This window comes from Apodemus sylvaticus, chromosome 22 (assembly GCF_947179515.1).
Source record: "Apodemus sylvaticus chromosome 22, mApoSyl1.1, whole genome shotgun sequence".
Lineage (NCBI taxonomy): Eukaryota > Metazoa > Chordata > Mammalia > Rodentia > Muridae > Apodemus > Apodemus sylvaticus.
Genome location: NC_067493.1, coordinates 1,661,019 through 1,687,223, shown reverse-complemented (window position 1 = coordinate 1,687,223; position 26,205 = coordinate 1,661,019). Strand labels below are relative to the sequence as shown.

At 38.6% G+C, this 26,205-nt stretch overlaps 1 pseudogene; it reads right to left on the bottom strand.

Moving 5' to 3' along the window:
• The window catches only part of LOC127673193 (zinc finger protein 208-like), a 129,661-nt pseudogene that overhangs the window by 83,853 nt on the left and 19,603 nt on the right, over positions 1-26,205 (bottom strand).

Genomic DNA, 26,205 nt, shown 5'->3' with positions numbered 1-26,205 from the left:
CTAACTGACAAGCAATGTAGACAACTTTTCTGATTGAATCAAAGATTTCATGGAAAAATATCTGATACAATTTAAGAAATATATAAGAAAAAGTTTTACAGTGAAGAATTCGATAAAAATAATGTAAATTAAGGTGTATACATAGTTAGTATATCAAAACTAATTGACACTACATGTAGTAAAATATTCAGATGAAATTGAAGATTTTCATGGAAAATTGTTTTGATAAAATTGAACAAATATATAGAAAAATGGGTTAATATTGAAACTTGGAATCCAAATTAAAAGAGATGGAAGTAGAAAATATTCCTAAACTAAATGAATACTCAGACTGAAAATTTTGAATAAATAGAAAATTTACATGGAAAAACAATTTTGAAAAAATGGAAGAAATATATAGAAAAAAGTTTGACATATACAGTTGAGAAGACCCTCCTGGATGTGAATGTGAGTAAGAGAATGGTGGACATCTGGGTAGGCAATGGTGGGAGGAGCCTTACACCCAGCTGGAGTGGACAGAGCCTTCCTCAGCGTCCACATGCACCTGGTGGAGAGTGCATCTCTGCAAGGCTAAGAATGGAGAGGGTTGGTTAGCGCTGCTCTTTTACTGCAGGAGATCTCAGAGCATGGTGAGGAAGTGTTTCTTGCAGTGCTCTGTTCTTGTGAACATCCCTAGAAAGAATCTGCTTCCTGAAACTGACAGTGCATGCAAATTTATGCAAATGACTCCATGTGCAGGCTTGCACAAAGGGAGTATGCAAGAGTGTATGGAGGTGAATGTAGAGCCATGACAGCCGTGCTGAGATAATGTGTGTGTGAGTGTGAGTGTGTGCTTGTATGAGTGTGTGTGTGTGTGTGTGTGTGTGTGTGTGTGTGTGTGTGTAACTTGGTGGCATTGGGTCATTTGTATCTGAGCCTCCTCTGTGTCTGGCAGGTAATTTGCATGCATTTGCATACACTTTGCTTTCATGCAGTTTTGCACATCTCACAGAAAGCTCAGAGGAATTCAGGGCTCAGACATGGAAAAAGCAGGAACGTAGAAGGATCGCCATGGCATAAACTTGCATGTGCTCCTTCACTCATTTGCATACAACCCGTCACTCATAAATATTCATTAGACCCCGAGCTCATTCGGCTACATCCTCTCATGAATATTCATTTGACCACAGGCTCATTGTACAAATTTGATGTCCGAGAATCAGAAGTTTTCTATGTGGTCTGAGCAGGTGAGTCTTTGTGCCTTGGCACAGAATCTTGTGAATGAAGTGGGATTGGATTTGTCTGAATGTTAGCAATGTTCACTGAGATCTACAGAGTGCAATGCAAACTTGTGTAAAGGCAAATGACACATGTCACCGTGTTGATTTTTCCAGATTTGAGTAAAAATGTGTGCTGTACTCAGAGTTGTCATGTATGTGCGTGAGCTCCACCTTCTGGTGGTTGTCGTTACTGTGGGCTGTATCCTTTCCATCCAGAGCTGTGTGTGCCACATTCTTCTGTGGGCGCCACCTTCTGGTCCATTGTGTTACTACAAGCTGTATTCTGTTACCGTTTTTTGTTATTTGTTTCTGGTTGTGCCTTTATCTGTTCTCTGATTCAACACGGTGTCACATCTCTGGGAACGAGGCCTTAATTTTGTATCTGTGGCACGTTTCAGTGAGGGAAGACTTATCAGGGACCGGTGGCTATGGCAGGACCAGGGGGCGTCCTGAGACTCAGTCTGAAGTATGCAAATATCAGCTGATCATCGATTGGGTATTGATTATCAATCAATTGATGATTGGTTATGATTAATGACCATCAATTGTGTGTTTATTATCGATCAATCAATTCTTTGTTATTGATCAATGATCGATCCATGTCCTGCCTTACTCGCAATCATGCCCTAGTCTCACTCACACACACACATACAAACACACACACACACACACACACACACACATGCACACACATGTACACACACCACACACATTTAATAAAAGCTACTAATGTATACAAAATTATTTAAATTCAATAATTCATTCAAATTCACTAGTTAATCCTGGCCTCAGGGCAGCCGAGAGATGCCCAACAATTTGTTTCTTTTCTTGTCGGTCTGCACCACTTCCTGGTTCTTTCTCATGTCTGCCTGATAGAAAAAGATGGACTTGTGTTTGGAGAGTCACAGAGAGGTCTTTCTCATGAGTGCAACTTTCTGGTTGTTTCTTGTATCTGTGATAGACAGGAAAGGTTTATGTGTGTTTTTGTGTGATGCATTTGTGTTTCTCAGAACAAGAGGACTTTAAATATGTGAGTTTAAGGGGAAACTTGACTGGTGATTTTGATGAGATGACTTGATGAAATGACTTTGATATGATGGATGTATGGAGACTGTCTGTGTCTACCATATTTTCCAAGTTCCCTTGAACACAGAAGAGGCCATGGAGCTGGTTCCTGGCCCCACCGGGGAGTCCCCCCAATATGCTTGCTTTACCCTAACTCACCCAGACCAGGATCGTAACACCTTGAAGGTAAGAGGAGGCCTTTTGTCCACCATCCATCTCTGCTGACAGGTTTTAAGATGCCCACAAGATGGCTCACAAATTTGTCTCAAGGTGACCACAAGATGGCTCAAAATTTGTCCAGAGTCTATATTAGGCAGAGGGAAAATAAAATCCTTACAGCTTTTTTAGACAGTCACTTCCTGTCAAGACATGGTCACTTCCTGTGACAATGACAGTCACTTCTGACCACTGAACGAGTACTTCCTCTTAAAGTGAGTCAATTCATGTGATAAACACTCACTTCCAGTTAGGGCCAGTCACTTCCTATGACATCACAGTCACTTCCGCTGTGGCACAGCCACTACCTGTTTTTCAAATGGTTACTTCCAGTTCTGATGTGTCTGCTTTCTGCGGGTTCATAGACTTAGGCATGCCCTACTCCCTGTGATAAGGTTATCTTTTCCCCAGGGTCAAGACACAGATGGCTGGTGTGCCATTTCTGCCTCTCATATCCTTGGGGCCATTTATAAGGACAGGAGCCTTCTGATGAGAAAGGACTAAATTCCATCCCAGAGAGCAACAAGAAAGCCCAGGGGGTGGCTCCTAGAAATTGGGTTCCTCATGTCCTTGATTGCACCAGACCCAGGAGTCCCTACACTCTCTGATGAAACAAAATATATGATCTGGGCCAAAAAATCTGCTGATGTCTCAGTGGTGTAAAAGATGAGGAAGGACAGCTAACTGACTACAAACTAATATTTGAGAGAAAATGGGTCTACACAGAAAAAATGGAAGAAATCAGAGACTTTCTAGGGTTCAATGGAAATGAATATGCAACATGCGCAATCTCATGGAAGACAAAGAAAATGAAAGTGGAGCTAAAGGAAAGTTCACAGCACAAAATGCCTACGTGAAAAAATTGGAGAACTTCCACGCTGGCAATTTAACAGCATGTTTTAAAGGCTACAACAAAGAGAAGTGAGGGAGCAAAGAAAACAATGAGGAGACATCAAGAAATTTTCAATTTGGGAGCTGAAAGCAATAAAATTGAAAGAGAACAATTCAAAGAATTAATGAGACATGGAGTTGGTCTTTTGATCCTTATATTAGACAAGATAAACAAACCTTTATTAAAAGATAAATAATATACAAATTAATGAAATCTAAAATGAAATTGGTGATAAAATAACAAACAATGAAGAAATCCAGAGAATGGTAAAGACATAGTTTTAAAAAAGGTCTACTCCACCAAATTGGAAACTATAAAAGAAATGGATAATTTCCTCAATAGATTCCACATACCAAAATTAAACTAAGAAAACCAACTTAAACAGGCATACACATAAAGGAAAACAAAATTTGTTAAAAATACGCCACCAATATGAGCCCACATCTATGTGTTTTAGGGTATAATCCTACCAGATTTTCAAAGAGGATTTAACAAGAATTCAGTGTATTCAACAATATAGAAACAAAATAAATGTAAGTAAATTTATTTTCTGAATCCCTGATTACTCATATATCTGGTCAGGAAAGACTGAGCAATAAAAGAGAATTACAGAAAAATTATACCTAAAACCACAGTTTCAAAAATACTTAAAAGATAATACAAATAAAATAAATATAAAACACATCAAAAGATCATCTACCATTAACTATGAGGAAGGCTTAATTCTAGAAACAGAGATGGTTCAACAAAATGGGATTAAAGTGTAAGAAAAACCAAGAATCGATCATTTCATGAGGTAATGTAAAATTCTCAGACAATATTCAGCACCACTTTATGATAAAATTCTCGGAGTTCTGGTGCTTACTGGGGCTGGAACATGGCTCCTTCCATTCCATTATCAGCAGCTTTCAATATTTCAAATACATCACTGCCTAATCTTGGCTTTCCTGGAACTTGCTTAGAGATCTACCTTGATCTCAAAGATCTGCATGACTCTGTCTCGTGAATGGTGGGTTAAAAAGCATGTAACACCATGCCTGGAACTAAGATTTTCTGTTTATATTTTAAATTCAGAACCCATAATCCAAATCTTTCTCTTGGCAATTTGACACATAATTGTATCTTCATGTGTCTACATCAAAACAGTATCCAGGTAATAATAATTCCTAACATGATACAGTTCTCTTTCATACAACTGCAAATCCATATGTTAGTTGAATGCAATATTTTCCTAATGTAACCATTCCTTTAATGCCATTGAATATCCTTGATCACAAGATTAAACGTCATTCAACTTCCTGATGATGCCTTGTATTTTGAACCTTTCTTTTTTTTTTTTATTTTTCCTTTCTTAGTTTCTATGCTTGTTAAAAACTTTCAGGCCAAATTCTATGTGGTGATTTCCGTGACTTACTTGTCAATACAATTAATGTAAACCTCTTTACCTTAACCTCAAGGAAACTCTTCAGACAAGGGCAGGAAACTTTGCAATAGCATCAAAAAAAAAAAAAATCTCCAGAGTGGAAATAATCCCAAGTACCCATGTCTATCATATCCTACTATGATACCCTCCTAATTCCCACTTAATTCATGATCATATTCATTATGTTTCTCTCCAGCACACAGAATTTGGAGACTTATCCCTAGTGAAAACACTTTACCACATTGACTACATTAATAAGTTTTCTGTAAGATGTGTGTTCTTTTATGATACTGGAGATGACTGGGTCTTGTAAAGGCTTTACCACATTGTTTACATTCATAAGGTTTCTCTCCGGTATGTGTTCTTTTATGATATTGGAGATTACTGCGCTGTGCAAAGGCTTTACCACATTGATGACACTCATAAGGTTTCTCTCCTGTATGTGTTCTTTTATGTCTTTGGAGATGACTGGGTCCTGCAAAGGCTTTACCACATTGATTACATTCATATGGTTTCTCTCCAGTATGTGTTCTTTTATGATATTGGAGATCATTGTGATAGGCAAAAGCTTTACCACACTGATTACATTCATAAGGTTTCTCTCCAGTATGTGTTCTTTTATGAATTTGGAGATGACTGTGCTGTGCAAAGGTTCTATCACATTGATTACATTCATAAGGTTTCTCTCTAGTATGTGTTCTTTTATGTGTTTGCAGACTACTGTGACCTGAAAAGGCTTTACCACATTGATTGCATGCATAAGGTTTCTCTCCAGTATGTGTTCTTTTATGATATTTAAGATGACTGGTTGTTGCAAAGGTTCTATCACATTGATTACATACATAAGGTTTCTCTCCAGTATGTTTCCTTTTATGATATTGCAAAGTACTGTGCTGTGCAAAGGCTTTACCACATTGACTACATTTATAAGGTTTCTCTCCAGTATGTGTTAATTTATGACATTGGAGATTACTCAGTCTTGCAAAGGTTTTACCACATTGATTACATTCATAAGGTTTCTCTCCAGTATGTGTTCTTTTATGGCTTTGGAGGTGACTGGGTCTTGCAAAGGCTTTACCACATTGATTACATTCATATGGTTTCTCTCCAGTATGTGTTCTTTTATGATATTGGAGATGACTGGATCTTGCAAAGACTTTACATTCATATGGTTTCTCTCCACTATGACTTCTTAAAGGCCTGCAACAATAATTAGCACATGTGAAACGTTTACTGTATTAATTACTCTTATGAATCATGTAATCAGTTTGAATTATGTTTACAATTTGGTATATGGTAGAAAAGAATCAGATCCTAAGGTTTTAGCCCTTTGCATGTTTATGGTGTTCTTCCTCATCATGAGTTGTTCAAGTCACTTGTGATCGTTATTACATGGCTCATATTTATAACATCCTCTTTATATAAGGGATTTTTATATAATATATTTCAGCTATCTGAAGAAAGTTTGAACAACTCTCATCTTTGCAACACTAATTACATTCATAATTTTCCCGATAGAGTGAATTACAACACATTTTACTGTGAATAAGGATACACAGAAAAATTTCCAAATTCCTAGTACCCATAAAGATTTTCTACACTATGAGTTTGGGGATATTCCCGGTAAAACTATAAAACCACTTAGTTGCAAATGAACATCATATTCCTAATGTCTATCAAAGGCAGAATGTACATATCTTCTCATTGTTCTAGATCAAAAAAAATTGTTGCTTCCTTCAATATCCCTATAATCTTACTATGGAGTATATGCTTATTAGGATGTTCTGGATATAAATTTTTCTCTATTCAATAAACAATTTCTAAGTACTATGAGACTATACAGATTGACAGGTGCATAGCATAGTTCTAAAGGAGCTACATATCAAATGGATACACTAACCAGATATCAGATCTTAAGGTATATATATGGTTTTGTCAGAATATTATAACTAGACCTACTCTTAAAGGACTGTTATTTTACACTCTTGCTTTTTAATGGAGATTCCAGAACATATGGATACTTCCTCAGAGGCAAATTTGTATCAGCTTGCACATAAAAATTACCTTTCATGTCTTCTACTAATTTGACAATTTTCTTCAAGATGATGGTCTCCCCGATAATAGCCTAAAACACAGTACCAGAAAATCAATGATATACTATTGGAAATTAGGCAAAATTCAAGGTACTGTGAATTATCACTGCATTATGAATGTTACAATTAAAATTCAGTAAAACTGAATTATTCAGCTGAATCTTCATTGTTCACAATTAAAATAATAGAAGATCATCAATAACCAAGAAACATTTCTTTCCTTTAGAAAAAAAATAACAGTCTTACCTATAGCTTCGAGGTTCAGGTAGGTTTCCAACATCACATCTTTGTAGAGATTTTTCTGTGAAGGATCCAGCAAATTCCACTCTTCCCCAGTGAAGTTCACATGTACATCATCAAAAGTCACGGCATCCTAAATATCCCAAACATGTGTATAACACAAAGGATCATATTAATATCACTGTAAAGGAAATATATGCTTCCTCAAAAACATATACTATAATTTTGGCACATGATGCACTTATATTCTGACTCAGAATTTATAATCACTGTGTCATTTTAGAGGGATCTTGATTTATAAGATTTACGTGTGTCAATTTTGAACATGTTTAATAGGATACAGCCTTGCCAGAGAAATGCCAATTGAGAGGTTGATGCAGGGGAAACAGATCCACAATACTGAGCACACATCTGAAAAATTGTATGAACAATTACTAACTACAAAATTCATGGGCAAGCTGGGTGTATTTGTTCATGCCTTTAATCACAGAGTTACAGGCAGGTATATGTCATTTAGCTTGACGGCAGCATGGCCTATGTAATGTGTTCTAGGAGACCAAAGTTATATATTAAGAACATCAACACTCTACCAAAATCAACCAAGGAAACAAAAATGATAGAGAACTCACAATTCCTTACTAAAAGTTCCTACAAAGAATCATGCATTCATTTCAGATCTGTGTTAATGTTGCAGAAACATGAAGTGCAACAGTGTAAACTATAACATTAATAAAATTTTACTAAAAGACAATGCAGGATTAAATAGTTACAAATGAACAGAAGAAAATAATAGTAATATAAATGTTGATTATAAGTAAGCAATGTAGGTTTGGAGAGAGAATTCATCAGTGGAGAGCTCTTGCTTGTCTTCCACATAATGGTGGTCAATTTCTCACAAACACACAGGACCAACAACTACTCATTACTTCAAAACAAAGAGTTCTGAGGCCATCTTCTGACGATAGTAAAGGTGAGAAACATGATATTCTTATTCATGTACACAGGCAAAAGAGTCGTATTAACACAAACATTTCAGAACAAACACAAGACTGAGGCAGAATGGCATACACCAGGCACGCAATTACCCTGAAATTTCAGATAATATTGACATCATGAACATATGCCATCCTGAGAAATGGAAAATAACCTATATATGTGGCTATATTTCAAAACTAAAGATATGGATATAAAACAGCTTAAAGACATGGTTATTTTTCAAAAATTTTTGCAGGCAAATGTGTACAACTAGATAATATCATCCTGAATGAGGAATCCCAGACCCAAAAGGACATGCACGTATGTACTCACTAACTAATGAATAATAACCATATAGCACAGGATATCCATACTACATTTCATGGCCCTGAAGAAGATAAACAAGCAGTAAGGCTCAGCTAGTAAGAGCACTTACTGCTCTTGTGAAAGTCCAGCGTTCAAATCCCTCACCCACATGGTGGCTCACAACAACCATAATGAGATCTGATACCCTTTTCTGGTGTGTCTGAAGACAGATACCCTGCTTATAATAATACATAAATAAATGAATGAATGAATGAATAGATAAATAAATCTTTAAAAAAGAAAAGGAAGGCTAAAATGAGCATGGTTGAATCTCACTCAGAAGTTGAAATAAAGCATACATAGGAGGCAGATGAAAGAGAGAGAACTGGAAGGACCAGTAGTAAAGAAAGGGGAAGGGGAGGCAAGGAACAGGTGTGGTGAGAGAAAAGGAAGGGCCATAGGGTCAGGAAAATGAACTGAAATCTGTAGCTGTCAGGGTTCAAAGCGTGCAGGCTTAAGGATGCGCCACAGACAATGAAAGGGATGGCAAGAGGGAGTCTATGGGGGTGATCTTAGCTGAAATGCATAGTAGTGAGAATTAGACACTGAAGAGGGCCACATCCTAAAGTCAAGCCGGACACCTTCCCCCCCCCCCCAGTTGAGAGTTAATTACACCAGCAATACCAGTTTACATACAACAAACAAAGCATCCCACACAGAAATCAGGGTTTCAGTTAGGGGATTAGAGGGTAATGGTTAGGATCAGGATAAGGGTTGTTAGGGTTAGGAAATTAAGGGGTTAAAATAGGATTAGAAATGTAGGATAAGTCCCAGGATTAAACTCAGGTTTAAGGTTAAACTGACCACCATTATTCTCGATGGTCCCACTGAATCAATAGTATTCCTATTACACAAAGAAAAAAATGCCAGGGTTAGGGTTAGTCTTTTCATAAGGAATTAATTCATTATTAATACAATGTTCTCCCTGCATTTATTCCTGCAGTAGAGAATAGGGTACCAGATCCCAGATCCAATTACATATAATTATGAGCTACCCAGTGGTTGCCTAGAATTGAACTCATGAACTGAGTAAGAATAGCCAGAGCGCTTATCCTCTGAGACATCTCCCCAGGCCTGACCCTGACTTCTTAATGTATATTATAAAAGGAAAATATAGTTTGGACACAGGTGCATAGACACCACCCATGCTTCTACGAGAAAGCAACTAGACCAGATGTTTTGGACAGAATTACAATCAGCCATGATACTGAAATTACTCAGAGATCATGGCCTGAACTATGAAGTAAATAGCACCCCTAGAAACCTCACAGGAAGTCACATCTGGCTGATGCTTCTGATCCAACCCCATAGAGGATCCACCACCCCAATGCACACAGCTCAGCCACATGTTCCTCCCAATTGTGGGCAGTGATCCTGTACTCACCATGTCTTGATTTCAGCACTTCCCTGAGGTCCCCTCACAGCACACAACAGCAGAGCTCAGAGCAGGACGCAGAGAAGCATTCAAGCTACACACCCACAGGGAACACCTCAGAAGGAGAAGATGAGGGTGAGAGTGAAGATCAATCAGCATAAATGTCTAGAAAACATTTCCAATAAAATCATAAATGAAACATTTTTTAAACTAAAGAAGGTGCCTGTGTAAGAATAGCCAGAGTTATTATAAATATATAGCCAGAGTTAATGTAAAAGCATCCAAAATACCAAAGAGATTGGGGAAAAGTCCCTTTACTGCACAATAATTGAAACACTAAGCAACTAATGTAAAGCAATAAAAAAAAAAAAATACTACTACAGAAATAATTAAAAAAACTAAAAAAAAAAAAAAAAAAAAAAAAAAAAAAAAAAAAAAAAAAAAGTTACCCTGGGACCTAGCCCCGCCCAACCTAAAGCCCTTCACCCCAGCCAGCTCCAACCTGATCATTAATGTTCCTTGGGAAAGCGCCAGCCCAGACCTGTGTAAACTCTACCAGGTCTTTGTCTTTTCTCAGCCCAGCCTGTGTCTTTAAGGAACAGGATGCAGTTTATTGGCCTGTGAATTCCCTACCTGTCTCACCAGCTCACAGCCAGAAGCCAGGGCCGGGCGCAAAGCCTAGCAATCCAAGGCGGCCAGGCTCGGCTTCTGTTCCCACAGGAGGGTCGTGCTAGGAGGCCACTGTGCCCGCCTGGAGGAGCACAGAGAGGGTTTGCCCTCTGCCCCTCTGCAAACTTTCCAGAGCAGAGCTGGAAGCCTGCGCCTTGCCTGGCCATTGTCCCTGCCCGGAGGGGCACAGAGAGGATTTGCACTCCGCCCCCTGCAAATTTTCCAGAGCAGGAAGCCTGCGCCTTGCCTGGCCACTGTCCCCGCCTGGAGCACAGAGAGGGTTTGCACTCTGCCCCGCTGCTAGCTTTCCAGAGCAGAGCGGGAAGCCCGCGCCTTTCCTGGCCATTGTCCCTGCCTGGAGGAGCACAGAGAGGGTTTGCACTCTGCCCCGCTGCAAACTTTCCAGAGCGGGAAGCCTGTGCCTTCCCCAGCCACTGTCCCCACCTGGAACACAGAGAGAGTTTGCACTCCATACCCCTGCAAACTTTCCAGAGCAAAGCGGGAAGCCCGCGCCTTGCCTGGCCATTGTCCCTGCCAGGAGGAGCACAGAGAGGGTTTGCACTCGGCCCCGCTGCAAACTTTCCAGAGCAGGAAGCCCGCGCCTTGCCCATCCACTGTCCCTGCCCAGAGCACAGAGAGGGTTTGGACTCCGCCCCACTGTAAACTTTACAGAGCGGGAAGCCCGCGTCTTGCCCGGCATCTCCAAACTTACAGAGTGCTTCTGTGGAGACGACAGGAGGATAATGCGGTGTAACTTGAGAGCTCACAGACACCCACAGCATGGAGCACAATCTTCGTCCGGATGCGCAGGCGAATGCAGTACCGTTCCACAATTCCAGCCCCGGCTGCTCAGAGCCCGGGAAGCTCAGCAATCGCAGCAGCTGTAAATGCGCGTGCTCACCTCCTTCCCACCTCTGCCAGACCTCTGACCAACGCGCACATTCAAACTCCCAGCCCACTTTCATTCATAAAAATTAAAGACAGGAAATGATGACATTCCAGGAGGCTGGGTGTGGTGCCAGCGGTTGCCAGGTGACGGACAGGGACGCCAAAATGGCGCCCGCCAGGGGCTGAGGTGCACGGTCATGGGGAGGGGGCAGGGCTCTGGGGACATAAGGGGCGTGGCCAGCGGTTGCTGGGTTTCAGTCAGGGAATCCAACATGGTTCCCGCCCATGCTGAGATAGATGGGCGAGGGGCGGGGTTGGCGTGATATCAGGGGCAAGGCCAGCCTTCTCTGCTTGACTGACAGTGATGCCAATGTGACATTTTCACTGAATTTGAAGAAATATATAAATATGTGTGTTAAAATTGAAGAATTTAATGTAAAATAAAACACATGAAAGTGTACACATAGATAATACTTCAAAACTGCTTGATAAACCATGTAAATAATTTCTAATCAAATTGATGGCTTTCATGGAAAATACTTCTTATAAACTTAAAGAAATAACAGAAAATTTATTTAAAATTAAGATTTGGCATTGAAAATAAATACATATAAAAAGTTGACAAAGAAAACTAAATGTGTAGGCAAACTCAATTTTAGGAATAAATTGAAAAATAATGTGTTAAAATTGAAAAATCTGTTGGAAAATAATAATTGTAAAAAGATAAATTATCTTTACTAGATCAAACACCTAGAAACATTTTCTCATAAAATTCATGATTTTCAAAGAAATTTTTGTCTGATATAATTGAAACAATATATAGAAAAGTAGTGTTAAATTGAAGATTTTCACTGGAAATTACTCAGATAATTTTGTGTACATAAAAACATCTCTAAATAATTGAAATATTAAGTAGAAATATTTTCTGATAAAATTAAAGTTTATCTTAACTAATATCTGTAGTGATATTGAAGATATGTGTGTTCAAATTGAAGAACTATTTGGAAAATAATAATAGTAAAATAGTAAACATAGAAAATATACCTAGAACATTGTCCAATAACCTAGAAAAAAATTTTGATAAAATTGAAGATTATAATGGAAAATATTTCTAATACAATTGAAGTAATATACAGGAAATGTATTATAATTGAAGATATCAGAAAAGATAATACAGATGAAATATTATTAGACATATAAACTATTTCTAAATTAATGAAAAAATGTAGAAACATTCACTGAAAATATTTGTGAAAAAAATGAAGTGGAACTTGAAATAGTGAAGGTTTTAATTGAAAAATAATACAGATAAACAGTAGACATAAAAAGTTCCTAAAATGATTGTAAAATAAACAAGAATCATTTTCTGATAAAATTGAGGGTTTACATGTAAAACATTTCCAAGAAAATTAAAGTAATATATTGAAAAATGTGTTAAAATTGAAGTATTTGTTTGAAAATAATGTTAAAAAATGTAGATAATTTTATTTTTACTGAATGACCAAGGACATAGAAAAATTTGGGATGAAAGGGAAGATTTTCATGTAATATATTCCTGATAAAATTGAAGAAATACATAGAAAAATGTGTGAAAGTTGATGATTTACAAGGAAAGGGATGCTTCTAAAATGATAGACATAAAAATATTTCTAAATTAAATAATTAGAGAATTAGAAAATTTTGATAAAATTGGAGATTTACATGGAAAACAATCCTAGCACTGGGCCTTTTTCTAGTTCCATTTAGCTTTGAGTTTCATAATTTATTCATGTAGATGTCTATAGTAAGCTCCGTTTTTGAGACATGTTGACCACAGAGTAGCACTGCCCATAGTGAGGAGGAGCAGACATATGAGCAGTGGGAGCACTGGTAGTTGGTCCTCCCTAGAGCTGCATGGGAAGCGTCGGCCAGGTGTAGGCAGATGTTTGCACCTGTGAGGTCCCTTGTGGTGCTCCTGCTAGATCAGGCCGTGACCTGTGAATGACTTCACTCTCATTGCTGAATCTGCTCAAAATACTTGGACCAGGGGCTTGCTTGAAGAAATGTCATGGGCAGGATGCCAAAATTGGACAGCGCTGGTTTCTCTGGATCTTCTACAAGTTCTTCCCTTAGCAGTTAACACCAAGGTGTAAGATCCACCTGCAGTTAATTTTGCGGAATATTTAAAAGGCCTCTTATGTGTTGTGGAGCACTGCAATATTAAACTGAAGTGTAGAAGGTTGGATTTGGTGAAGGAAAGGTGTTACCGAGCTTAGGAAATAGTGACAGTAAGTAGCATTTAGCTGAAGGACGACGGCCTTAAAAACACCCCACGGATGAATAGTGTGCTAAGCAGGGTGGTTAGAGACTAGGAGGCTGGGATTCACATGTTTGTTCACTAGGTTTGTTTAGAAACCTGTCTCCAAATTATAACAAAGGAGACAAATGTGATGTACAACCACCTACTTGGTACATGCTCATAACAAAAAACAGGTTTGTACAAGCTGCTCAAAGTGTCAGTATTGAGTCACCACCAACATCAAGGTCTGGTGGGCCTGAAGCCCCCTTTTTATAATTGTGAAAAGTATAGCTCTGTTTCATTGTGAATACTACATTGGAATTGTAAACATTTTCTGATAAACTCGATGATTTACATGGAAAATATTTCTGATACATTTGAAAAAATATATAGAAAAACATGTTAAAATAGAACACTATAATGGAGATTATATCGATAAAATGATAGGTATAAAATAATTCTAAGTTGACTGAAAGTGGAATTACAAACATTTTCAGGTTAAATTGAAGATTTACATAAAAATATTTCTAATAAAATTCAAGAATATGTAGACAAACACGTTAAAATTTAATATTTCCATAGCAATTTTATAGATAAAATGGTAGATATAAGAAACCTTTCTAAGTTAATTGAAGATGGATGCCTACCATTATTTTATCTATATAAAATTTTCCATGATAATCTTCAATTTTAACATATTTATTCTAAAATTTTCTATAATTTTATCAGAAATATTTTCCATGTAAATCTTTAATTCAACCATAAAAAGTTCTATTTTATTTTTGAATTAATATAGCAATGTTTTATGTATATCATTTTACTCTTTAACTTTCCATGAAAATTTTAAATTTTAAACTTTTTTCTATATTTCTCTTCTATATTATCAGAAATAATTTCCACGAAAATCTTCAATTATATCATAAACTGTTTTTAATTCTTTTTTTCAATACAAAAATCTATACTCGGAGACAGCCATGTGAGAAGGGAAGAAACCCTATGTTCTTGCAGACAGGAGCCTAGCATGGCTGTCCTCTGAGAGGCTCTAACAACCACTGAGACAGACGCAGATACTCACAGCCAATCACTGCACTCAGGCCATGGATCCCTATGGAAGAGTTAGAAGAAGAATGGAAGGAGCTGTAGGGGATTCCAACAACTTAAGGAGACCAACAGTATCAGTAACCCAGACCCCTGGGAACTCACAGCGTCTAAGTCATCCAGCAAAGAGCATAGTTGGGCTTGGGCGGGACCCCAGTCACATATGCATCAGAGGACGGCATTGTCTGCAGTCAGCGGGAGACTATTCACCTAATCGTTGTTTTTTTTTTTTTTTTTTTTGTGGGAATTACAAATAATCAGAGTTACGAGTTTTCTTATTAGCACTGCGTCCGTTGTGTGTCAAAGGTTTGGATTTGTTTTGCAATCAAGTTCACTAAACTCTAATCGTTTTTCGTTAATTCTTCCTTGTCCAAGTAATCATGGAGTAGGGTGTTGTTGGGTATCCATGTTGATGTGGGACTTCTCTTATTATTTCAAACCCAGCCTAAGTCTTTGTTGATGTGATAGGACACATGGGATTATTTTCTACATGTTTGTGTCTGTTTAGGCCTGTTTTATGAAACTGGAACTACAAACTGAAGGTAAAAACATGGACAAGATTTGTCTCCTGGCTTGCTCTCCTGCTTGAGCATTGTCCCATGCTCAGGTTGCTCTCTCATCCAGCTTAGGCTCACTTGCTTATGAATATTGTCACATTCACAATCATGAACACTACCTCACACGGACATAACAACGGCCATTCTGATGACAGCACACCCTCAACTGAGGCTCCTTCAGATGAACGTAGCCCTGACATGGAGAAATGCCGGCAGATTCACCTCTCTCCTGACTATGTCCCCTTGTGGATTGAAAAGATGATCTCTTGCTGCCCACCTGCTCTCCTAGCAGTCAACAATAACCAGCAATCTCTCCTGAACATATCAAAGAGGTCAGTGAAAGAGGCCACATTCAGCCAACAATATGAAAATCTAGACAGAAAACTGTAACACAGGAATAACAGCCTGGTCTACAAAGTGAGTTCCAGGACAGCCAGGGCTATAGAGAAAATCTGTCGCAAAACAAACAAACAAACAAACAAAAACAAACCAGGTTTGTTTATGGCTAAATGCTTGGATCAGGGAAACTGAAGCTCCCTTAAACAGATGATAGGTAATAGACAACCTCAGATGAAAAGCCAGATATGTAAGGCAATCGTTGTTGAACACTATTATTACCCAGACAATTTTCATCAGTGGCAAATTAGAGAAAAAACACACAGTTAGATTAGTATAGATTTTCTAGATAAGCCTATCTAAAATCATAGAGAAAATGAATATTTCTCTGTATATAGAAAGGGTAATTAATAGAATGTCCTGATAAAGGCTGTCAGCCAAGGGAAGTTAAATATATCAAGAACTCGTTAATTTCACGTTGCAGGATCTTACAGGGAATACTTAGGAAATAATTACTTCTGATGCGAGTTTTAAAAAAGCAAAGTGAAACAAATCTCTTTTGTTTTGTAAAATAAAGTAGTACAAATACAAAAAAACAAAAATGACCTTTCCATATATAGGTTGAAAAAGCATCGCTAGTCTAGACCAAAGGTGGGTCAGAACATCTCTAAAGATCAAGAGTAAGAAATGGTTTCTCAATTTAAAATGTATAATTTAGAACCACCCCTAGGGGATTAGAGGGTTATGGTTACGATCAGAACAAGGATTGTTATGGTTAAGATGCTTAGGAAATTAAGGAGATAAGATAAGATTAGGGATTTAGAATAAGTCACAGGGATAGGCTCAGGGTTAGGTTCAAGATGGCCACCCTTATTCTCCATGGTTTCACTGAATCAAAAGTTTCCCTATTTTACAAAGAAGAAAAGTCACAGTTAGGGTCAGTCTCAGGATCGAGTCAAAGGAATTGTTTGTTGTGCTATGCGAAACCAGGTTCTATCTTTCCACTCATCTGCCTTCCTAGTCCTCTTTTTCATAATATCAAAATCTTCTTTCTAGCCCCCAATGAAAGTAGAAAGTGAGATATCCGCATAGGCAGAATTCCCAGATGGGAAATATCATGAACTGTGTAGGAACAGCCACAGCTCTTAACCTCTGAGCCATCTCTCCAGGTCTATTCCTGCTTTCTTATTGTAAATTATAAAAGACAAAAAGATGCTGCATAGTCTCAGAAACCACCCATGCTTCTACGAGAAAGCAACTGGTCCAGATGTTTTGGACAGAAATACAATCAGCCATGATACTGAAATTATTCAGAGGTCATGGCCTGAGCTATCAAGTAAGAAGCAACCACTAGAAACCTCACAGGTGTTCACATCTGGATGATCATTCCAATCCAACCCCATAGAGGACACACTGCTCAACCACATGTTCCACTCCATTGTGGGCAGTGATCCTGTACTCACCATGTCTTGATTTCAGAGCTTCCTTGAGGTCCCCTCACAGCACACAACAGCAGAGCTCAGAGCAGGACACAGAGAACCATTCAAGCTGCACTCCCACAGGGAAAATGCTCAATCAGCATAAATGTCTAGAAAACATTTCCAAATAAAACCATAAATGAAAATTTCTTAAACTAATGGAGGTGCCTGGTAATGTAAAAGAAGCATCCAAAATATCAAACAGATTGTAGAAAAGTGTCTTTCCTGCACAGTAATCAAAACAGCAAGCATCAAAGGAAAACAATATAAATAACCACTACATAAATAACTAACAAAACTAAAGAAAAAAAATAGCCTTGGACGTAGCCCTGTCCATCCCACAGCCTTTGACCCCAGCCAGCTCCAACCTGATTATTTATGTTCCTTGGGAAAGCGCCAGCCCAGACCTCTGTAAACTCTACCAGGTCTTTGTCTTTTCACAGCCCAGCCTGTGTCATTATGGAACAGGATGCAGTTTATTGGCCTGTGAATTCCCTTCCAGTCTCACCAGCTCACAGGCAGAAGCCAGAGACGGGCACACAGCCCAGCGATCCATGGCGTCCAGGCTCGGCTTCCATTCCCACAGGAGGGTCGTGCTAGTAGGCCACTGTGCCCGACTGGAGAAGCACAGAGTGGGTTTGCACTCTGCCACACTGCCAACTTTCCAGAGCAGGAAGCCTGCACCTTGCCCGTCCACTGCCCCTGCCTGGAGCACAGAGAGGGTTTGCACTCCGCCCCACTGTAAACTTTCCAGAGTGGGAAGTCTGCGCCTTTCCCAGCCACTGCCCTCGCCAGGAGGAGCACAGAGAGGGTTTGCACTCTGCCCCGCTGCAATCTTTCCAGAGCGGGAAGCCCGCGCCTTGCCCGTCCACTGTCCCTGCCCCGAGCACAGAGACGGTTTGCACTCTGCCCCACTGTAAACTTTACAGAGCGGGAAGCCCGCGTCATGCCGGGCCTCTCCAAACTCAAAGGCCGCGTCTGCAGAGACGACAGGAGGATAGCCCAGAGTTACTCCAGAGCTCACAGACACCCACAGCATGGAGCACTATCTTCGTCTGGATATGCATGCGAATGCGGTCCCATTCTCCAATTCCAGGCCAGGCTGCTCAGAGCCCAGGAAGCTCAGCAATCCCAGCAGCTGTAAATGAGCGCACTCACCTCCTTCCCGCCTCTGCCAGACCTCAGACCAAAAGCACATTCAAACTCCCAGCCCACTTTCATTCATAAAATAGAAGACAGGAAATGACATCATTCCAGGAGGCTGGATGCAGGGCGGGCACTGTGGTGACGTCACGGGTGGTGCCAGCGGTTGCCAGGTGATGGACAGGGACGCCAACATGGCGCCCGCCAGGGGCTGAGGTGCATGGTCACGGGGCGGGGGCGGGGTTCTGGGGATGTCAGGGGCGCGGCCAGCGGTTGCTGGGTGACAGTCTGGGAATCCAACATGGCTACCGCCCTGGGCTAAGATAGTGACGTCAGGGGCAGGGCCAGCAGTCTCTGAGTGACTGACAGTGATGCCAATGTGACATTTTCACTGAATTTGAAGAAATATATTAATATGTGTGTTAAAATTGAAGAATTTGATGTAAAACAATACACATGAAAGTGTAAACATAGATAATACATCAAAACTGACTGACAAACAATGTTAAAAAAATCTAATCAAATTGATGGCTTTCATGGAAAATACTTCTTATAAAATTGAAGAAATATACAGAAAATTTATTTAAAATTAAGATTTGGCATTGAAAATAAATACACATGAAAAGTTGACAAGGAAAACTAAATGTGTAGGCAAACTCAATTTTAGGAAAAAATTGAAAAATAATGTGTTAAAATTAAAAAATCTGTTAGAAAATAATAATGGTAAAAAGATAAATTATCTTTACTAAACCAAGCACCTAGAAACATTTTCTCATAAAATTCATGATTTTCAAGTCATTTGTTTCTGATATAACTGAAACAATATATAGAAAAGTAGTGTTAAATTGAAGATTTTCACTGGAAATTATTCAGATAATTTTGTGTACATAAAAAAATCTCTAAATAATTGAAAAATTATATGGAAATATTTTCTGATAAAATTAAAGTTTATCTTAACTAATATTTGTAGTCATATTGAAGATATATGTGTGTGTTCAAATTGAAGAATTAATTGGAAAATAATAATAGTAAAATAGTAAACATAGAAAATATACCTAGAACATTGTCCAAAAACCTAGAAAAAATTTTTGATAAAATTGAGATTTTGATGGAAAATATTTCAAATACAATTGAAGTAATATACAGGAAATGTATTATAATTGAAGATATCAGAAAAGATAATACAGATAAAATATTATTAGACATATAAACTATTTCTAAACTAATTGAAAAATGTAGTAGAAACATTCACTGAAAATATTTGTGAAAAAAAAATGAAGTAGAACTTGAAATAATGAAGGTTTTAATTGAAAAATAATACAGATAAACAGTAGACATAAAAAATTCCTAAAACGATTGAAAAATAAACTAGAAACATTTTCTGATAAAATTGAGGGTTTACATGTAAAACATTTCTGAGAAAATTGAAGTAATATATAGAAAAATGTGTTAAAATTGAAGAATTTCTTGGAAAATAATGTTAAAAAATGTAGATAATTTTATTTTTACTGAATGACCAAGGACATAGAAAAATTTGGGATGAAAGGGAAGATTTTCATGAAATATATTCCTGATAAAATTGAAGAAATACATAGAAAGTGTGAAAGTTGAAGATTTAAAAGGAAAGGGATGCTTCTAAAATGATAGAAATAAAAATATTTCTAAATTAAATAAAGAGAGAATTAGAAAATTTTGATAAAATTGGAGAATTACATGGAAAACAATCCTAGCACTGGGCCTTTTTCTAGTTCCATTTAGCTTTGAGTTTCATAATTTATTCATGTAAATGTCTATAGTAAGCTCCGTTTTTGAGGTATGTTGACCACAGTGTCGCTGCACATTGGAAGGAGGAGCAGACATATGAGCAGTCGGAGCACTGGTGGTTGGTCCTCCCTACAGCTGCATGGGAAGCGTCTGCCAGGTGTAGCCAGATGTTTGCACCTGTGAGGTCCCTTGTGGTGCTCCTCCCTTGCTAGATCAGGCCGTGACCTCTGAATAATTTCACTGTCAGGGCTGAATCTGCTCAAAATACTTGGACCAGGGGCTTGCTTGAAGAAATGTCATGGGCAGGATGCCAAACTTTGACAGCCCTGGTTTCTCTGGAATCTTCTACAAGTTCTGCCCTTAGCAGTTAACACCAAGATATAAGATCCACCTGCAGTTAATTTTGTGGAATATTTTAAAGGCCTCTCATGTGTTGGGTAGCACTGCAATATTAAACTGAGATGTAGAAGGTTGGATTTGGTGAAGAAAAGGTCTTACCAAGCTTATGAAATAGTGACAGTAAGTAGCATTTAGCTGAAGGAGGACAGCCTTAAAAACACCCCACAGATAGGATGCTAAGCAGGGTGGTTAGAGACTAGGATGTTAGGATTCCCATGTTCCTTCATCAGGTTTGTTTAGAAACCTGTCTCCAAACTATAACAAAGGAGACAAATGTGATGTACAACCAGCTACTTGGTACATGCTCATAAAAAAAACAGGTTTGTACAAGCTGCTCAAAGTGTCAGTATTGAGTCACCACCAACATCAAGGTCTGGTGGGCCTGAAGCCCCCTTTTTCTGATTGTGAAAAGTATAGCTCTGTCTCATTGTGAATACTACATTGGAATTGTAAACATTTTCTGATAAACTCGATGATTGACATGGAAAATGTTTCTGATACATTTGAAAAAATACATAGAAAACAAGTTAAAACTGAACACTATAATGGAGATCATACAGATAAAATGATAGGTATAAAATAATTCTAAGTTGACTGAAAGTGGAATTACAAACATTTTCAGGTAAAATTGAAGATTTGCGTAAAAATATTTCTAGTAAAATTCAAGAATATGTAGACAAATACATTAAAATTTAATATTTCCATAGCAATTTTATAGATAAAATGGTAGATATAAAAACCTTTCTAAATTAATTTAAGGTAGATGCCTACCATTATTTAATCTATATAATATTTTCCATGATAATCTTCAATTTTAACATATCTTTTCTAAAATTTTCTAAAATTTATTAGAAATATTTTCCATGTAAATCTTTAATTCAACCATAAAAGGTTCTATTTTATTTTTGAATTAATATAGCAATGTTTTATGTATATCATTTTACTCTTTAACTTTCCATGAAAATTTTAAACTTTAAACTTTTTTCTGTATATCTCTTCTATATTATCAGAAATATTTTACACGATAATCTTCAATTTTATCATAACCTGTTTTTAATTCTTTTTTTCAATACAAAAATCTATATTGGGAGACAGCCATTTGAGAAGGGAAGAAACCCTATGTTCTTGCAGACAGGAGCCTAGCATGGCTGTCCTCTGAGAGGCTCTAACAGCAACTGAGAAAGATGCAGATACTCACAGCCAATCATTGCACTCAGGTCATGGATCCCTATGGAAGAGTTAGAAGAAGAATGGAAGGAGCAGTAGGGGATTCCAACAACTTAAGAAGACCAAGAGTATCAGTAAACCAGACCCCTGGGAGCTCACAGCGTCTAAGCCATCCAGCAAAGATCATACTTGGGCTTGTGCAGGACCCCAGTCACATATGCATCAGAGGACGGCATTGTCTGCAGTCAGTGGGACTATTCACCTAATCCTTGTTTTTTGTGGGAATTACAAATAATCAGAGCTGTGAGTTTTCTTATCAGCACTGCGTCCGTTGTGTGTCCAAGGTTTGGATTTGTTTTGCCTTCATTTTCACTAAACTCTAATCGTTTTTTCTTTAATTCTTCCTTGTCCAAGTTATCATGTAGTAGGGTGTTGTTCGGTATCCATGTTGATGTGGGACTTCTCTTATTATTTCAAACCCAGACTAAATCTTTTGTGATGTGATTGGATGCATGAGATCATCTTCAAACTTTTTGTGTCTGTTCAGGCCTGTTTTATGAAACTGGAACTACAAACTGAAGGTAAAAACATGGACAAGCTTTGTCTCCTGGATTGCTCTCCTGCTTGGGCGTTGTCCCATGCTCAGGTAGCTCTCTTATCCAGCTTAGGCCTACTTGATTATGAATATTGTCACATTCAGAATCATGAACACTACCTCACACAGACACAACACCCACCATTCTGATGACAGCACACCCTCAACTGAGGCTCCTTCAGATGAACGCAGCTCTGACATGGAGAAATGATGGCAGATTTACCTCTCTCCTGACTATGTCCCCTTGTGGATTGAAAACATGATCTCTTGCTGCCCACCTGCTCTCCTAGCAGTCAACAATAACCAGCAATCTCTCCTGAACATAACAAAGAGGTCAGTGAAAGACGCCACACTCAGCCAACACTCTATAATTCTAGACAGAAAACTGTAACACAGGAATAACAGCCTGGTCTACAAAGTGAGTTCCAGGACAGCCAGGACTATTGAGAAAATCTGTCACAAAACAAACAAACAAACAAACAAACAAACCAAGAGGTTTGTTTATGGCTAAATGTTTGGATCAGGGAAACCGAAGCTCCCTTAAACAGATGATAGGTAATAGACAACCTCAGATGAAAACCCAGATATGTAAGGCAATCGTTGTTGAACACTATTATTATCCAGACAATTTTCACCAGTGGCAAATTAGAGAAAAAACACACAGTTAGATTAGTATAGATTTTTTAGATAAGCCTATCTCAAATCATAGAGAAGATGAATCTTTCTCTGTATATAGAAAGGGTAATTAATAGAATGTCCTGATGAAGGCTGTCAGCCAAGGGAAGTTAAATATATCAAGAACTGGTTAATTTCACGTTGCAGGATCTTACAGGGAATACTTAGGAAATAATTACTTCTGATGCGAGTTTTAAAAAAGCAAAGTTAAACAAACCTCTTTTGTTTTGTAAAATAAAGTAGTACAAATACAGAAAAACAAAAATGGCCTTTCCATATATATATATTGAAAAAAGCACCTCTAGTCTAGATCAAAGGTGGGTCAGAACATCTCTAAAGATCAAGAGTAAGAAACGGTTTCTCAATTTAAAATGTATGATTTAGAAACACCCCTAGGGGATTAGAGGGTTATGGTTAAGATCAGAACAAGGGTTGTTATGGTTAAGATGCTTAGGAAATCACGGAGATAAGATAAGATTAGAGACTTAGAATAAGTCACAGGGATAGGCTCAGGGTTAGGTTCAAGATGGCCCCCATTATTCTTCATGGTTTCACTGAATCAAAAGCTTCCCTATTTTACCAAGAAGAAATGTCAGAGTCAGGGTCAGTCTCAGGATCGTGTCAAAGGAATTGTTTGTTGTGCTATGTGAAACCAGGTTCTATATTTTCACTCATCTGCCTTCCTAGTCCTCTTTTTCATAATATCAAAATCTTCTTTCCAGCCACCAATGAAAGTAGAAAGTGAGTTATCCGCATAGGCAGAATTCCCAGATGGGAAATATCATTACATCATCATGGGGCCCAGTTCACATACAACAGAAGAGTATGTATGACTCCCAACATCAGCTTTCCCAAGCTCACAGATACATTGCACCTAAAAATAATTTTTATGCTTTTTTTGTTGTTTTTGTTTTTTGTTTTTTGTTTTTTGAGACAGGGTTTCTCTGTGTAGTCCTGGCTGTCCTTGACCTCATTCTGTAGACCAGGCTGGCCTCAAACTCAGAAATCTGCCTGCCTCTGCCTCCCAAGTTCTGGGATTACAGGCATGCACCACCATGCCTGGCTAATTATGTTTTTTAAAGAATGGCAGTAAATGTCCTTGATATTAGTTAGTTGTTGCTGATCAATTCATTACCTACTCTGAGGTCAGGACACACCTCATCCCTCCCCAGGCTCTGAAGAGCTTCTTTAAAAGCATCAGTCTAGCCAGGTGAGGCACACGTACACTTCCACCACCACACACACATCACTGGGCACTTGTCAACCAGGAGACTGCAGTGAGGTCCAGCCAACCTAGAAGACGTAGTGGGTTCTAGGGCAGCCCTAGACTACACAGCAGGATCCTGTCTCAAAACACTCAATTTAGTAAACATCACACACTACATGTGTGCTACTCAAACGACTCCAGTTTGAGAACAAAGATTGCAGGCAACATTTAGAAATTACAGCAAGTTACTTCAACGCAGCAACCTCTGGATCCGGGGCTTGGACACCTTTATCAGAGGGAATATTAAATAACACTGGGCGACATTACTGCTTTACAGTGATAACTGCAAACACAGTCAATAAAAAATATGGGCAAAAAGTTTAGCCCCTGAGCTAATGGCTTGGCTGCTGAAGTTCCCACCCTTCTAAACCCCCCTTGAATCCCTTCCTTTTCAACAAAAGAGTAGGACAGCAAGAACAGGTTTTGCACTTAGCAGTTGCCATGTGTTCTCAGGTCTCAGGTGGCTCTCACTGTCGGTCTACATCCCACCATATTTAAAAATAACATGGACAACCAAGCAGTGGTGGTACACACCTTTAATCCGAGCACTTGGTGGGGTGGGGGGCAGAAACGGGCAGATATCTTGTGAGTTCTAGGCCAGACTGGTCTACAAAACTATATCTAGGGACATCTAGGGCTAATGATGAAACCCTGTCTCAAAATAAATAAATAAATAAATAAATAAATAAATAAATAAATAAATAAATAAAAATAAAATAATATAAAAATAAAAATAAAAAAAAAAACAAGCAAACAATCCAAAACCCTTGACAAGCATGCAAAATGTCCCACCTGTCTCAAACATGCTCCAAGTTCATCCCCTTACCCATCCATGGAGGACCCACCCATATCATCTTCCCCCACAGCCTCATCTCACCCTGACAAGACAACAGCACTTTAATTCCCTGCAAGCTCACTGCCTGATGCCTTAAGACTGAGCCTCAGGAGTCACACTTCTGCATTTGATAGCAAGGTAAATCCCAATTCCAAATGTGTTTTTTTTTTAAATAAAAATTAAGGTTTTAGTTTGCAAATCAAAGCCTATTTATTGCTTGTCTATTGAGGAGGGCTTTAAGTGGCAAAAAGTCAAAACTTATACATCTTTGTCTTTTCTAGATATCTGAGACATTCACTCCTTATCATTATTATTTTATGTTAGTTCTCAATGTTGAGAGGAGAGGCTAGCCTAATTTCTGTAATAAATTTAATTTTGGGGTCTGTCTATATTTTAAACGCACTGCTGTTATTTTTATAATATATGCATGCACACTTGAATAAGGGTCAGCCTAAGCTTTCAATACAACCATGCCCTGAGCACTCGATAACTGATTAGATGCCAGGTTCCCTGCTTAACACATCAACTCCACTATCTCATTTATTTAACAAATAAACTCTCATCATCTTGGCCATGCCAGTCATAAGCAGCAGCCATGACAGTTATCAAAGTGATTTCTGTACCGGATACTGTTGTTGTGCGGAACCCCTAATGCCTAACACACACGTGTGATCCAGCTCAGCCCATGTTGCTGTCAGCATGGTCTCCATCAGCAATGCGGGGGGAGCTGAATTGTCTGCCATCTGTGGTAGCACAACAGGGAAAGCCATGATGAAGTGATGTCAACTCACATTCCTTTTTACAGGTAGATGAACAATATCTTAGCCACCCAGAGACTTAATTCCCATCATAATTGTAAATTAAATTTCTCCAAACCTGATGATCCGCATGTCACCAAAAGAGTGACAACGCTAGGCAGAGATGTGAAGAAGTCAACAGTGGGAGTCACTTTGGGGGAAAGAGTGGAGTTTGAGGCCATTTTTGCTCACGGTGGAAATGCCATCTGGGAAATCCAAGTCACCCACACAGTCCTTAGGGAGCCATGTTTCCCTGGCAGGGCTGCCACCAGGAGCTCCCTCCACCCACGAGTCACTTCCTGAGTCCTTGTCCTTGTTCTCATCTGTGGAGTGGGAGGGGTCATCCTAGGCTAAC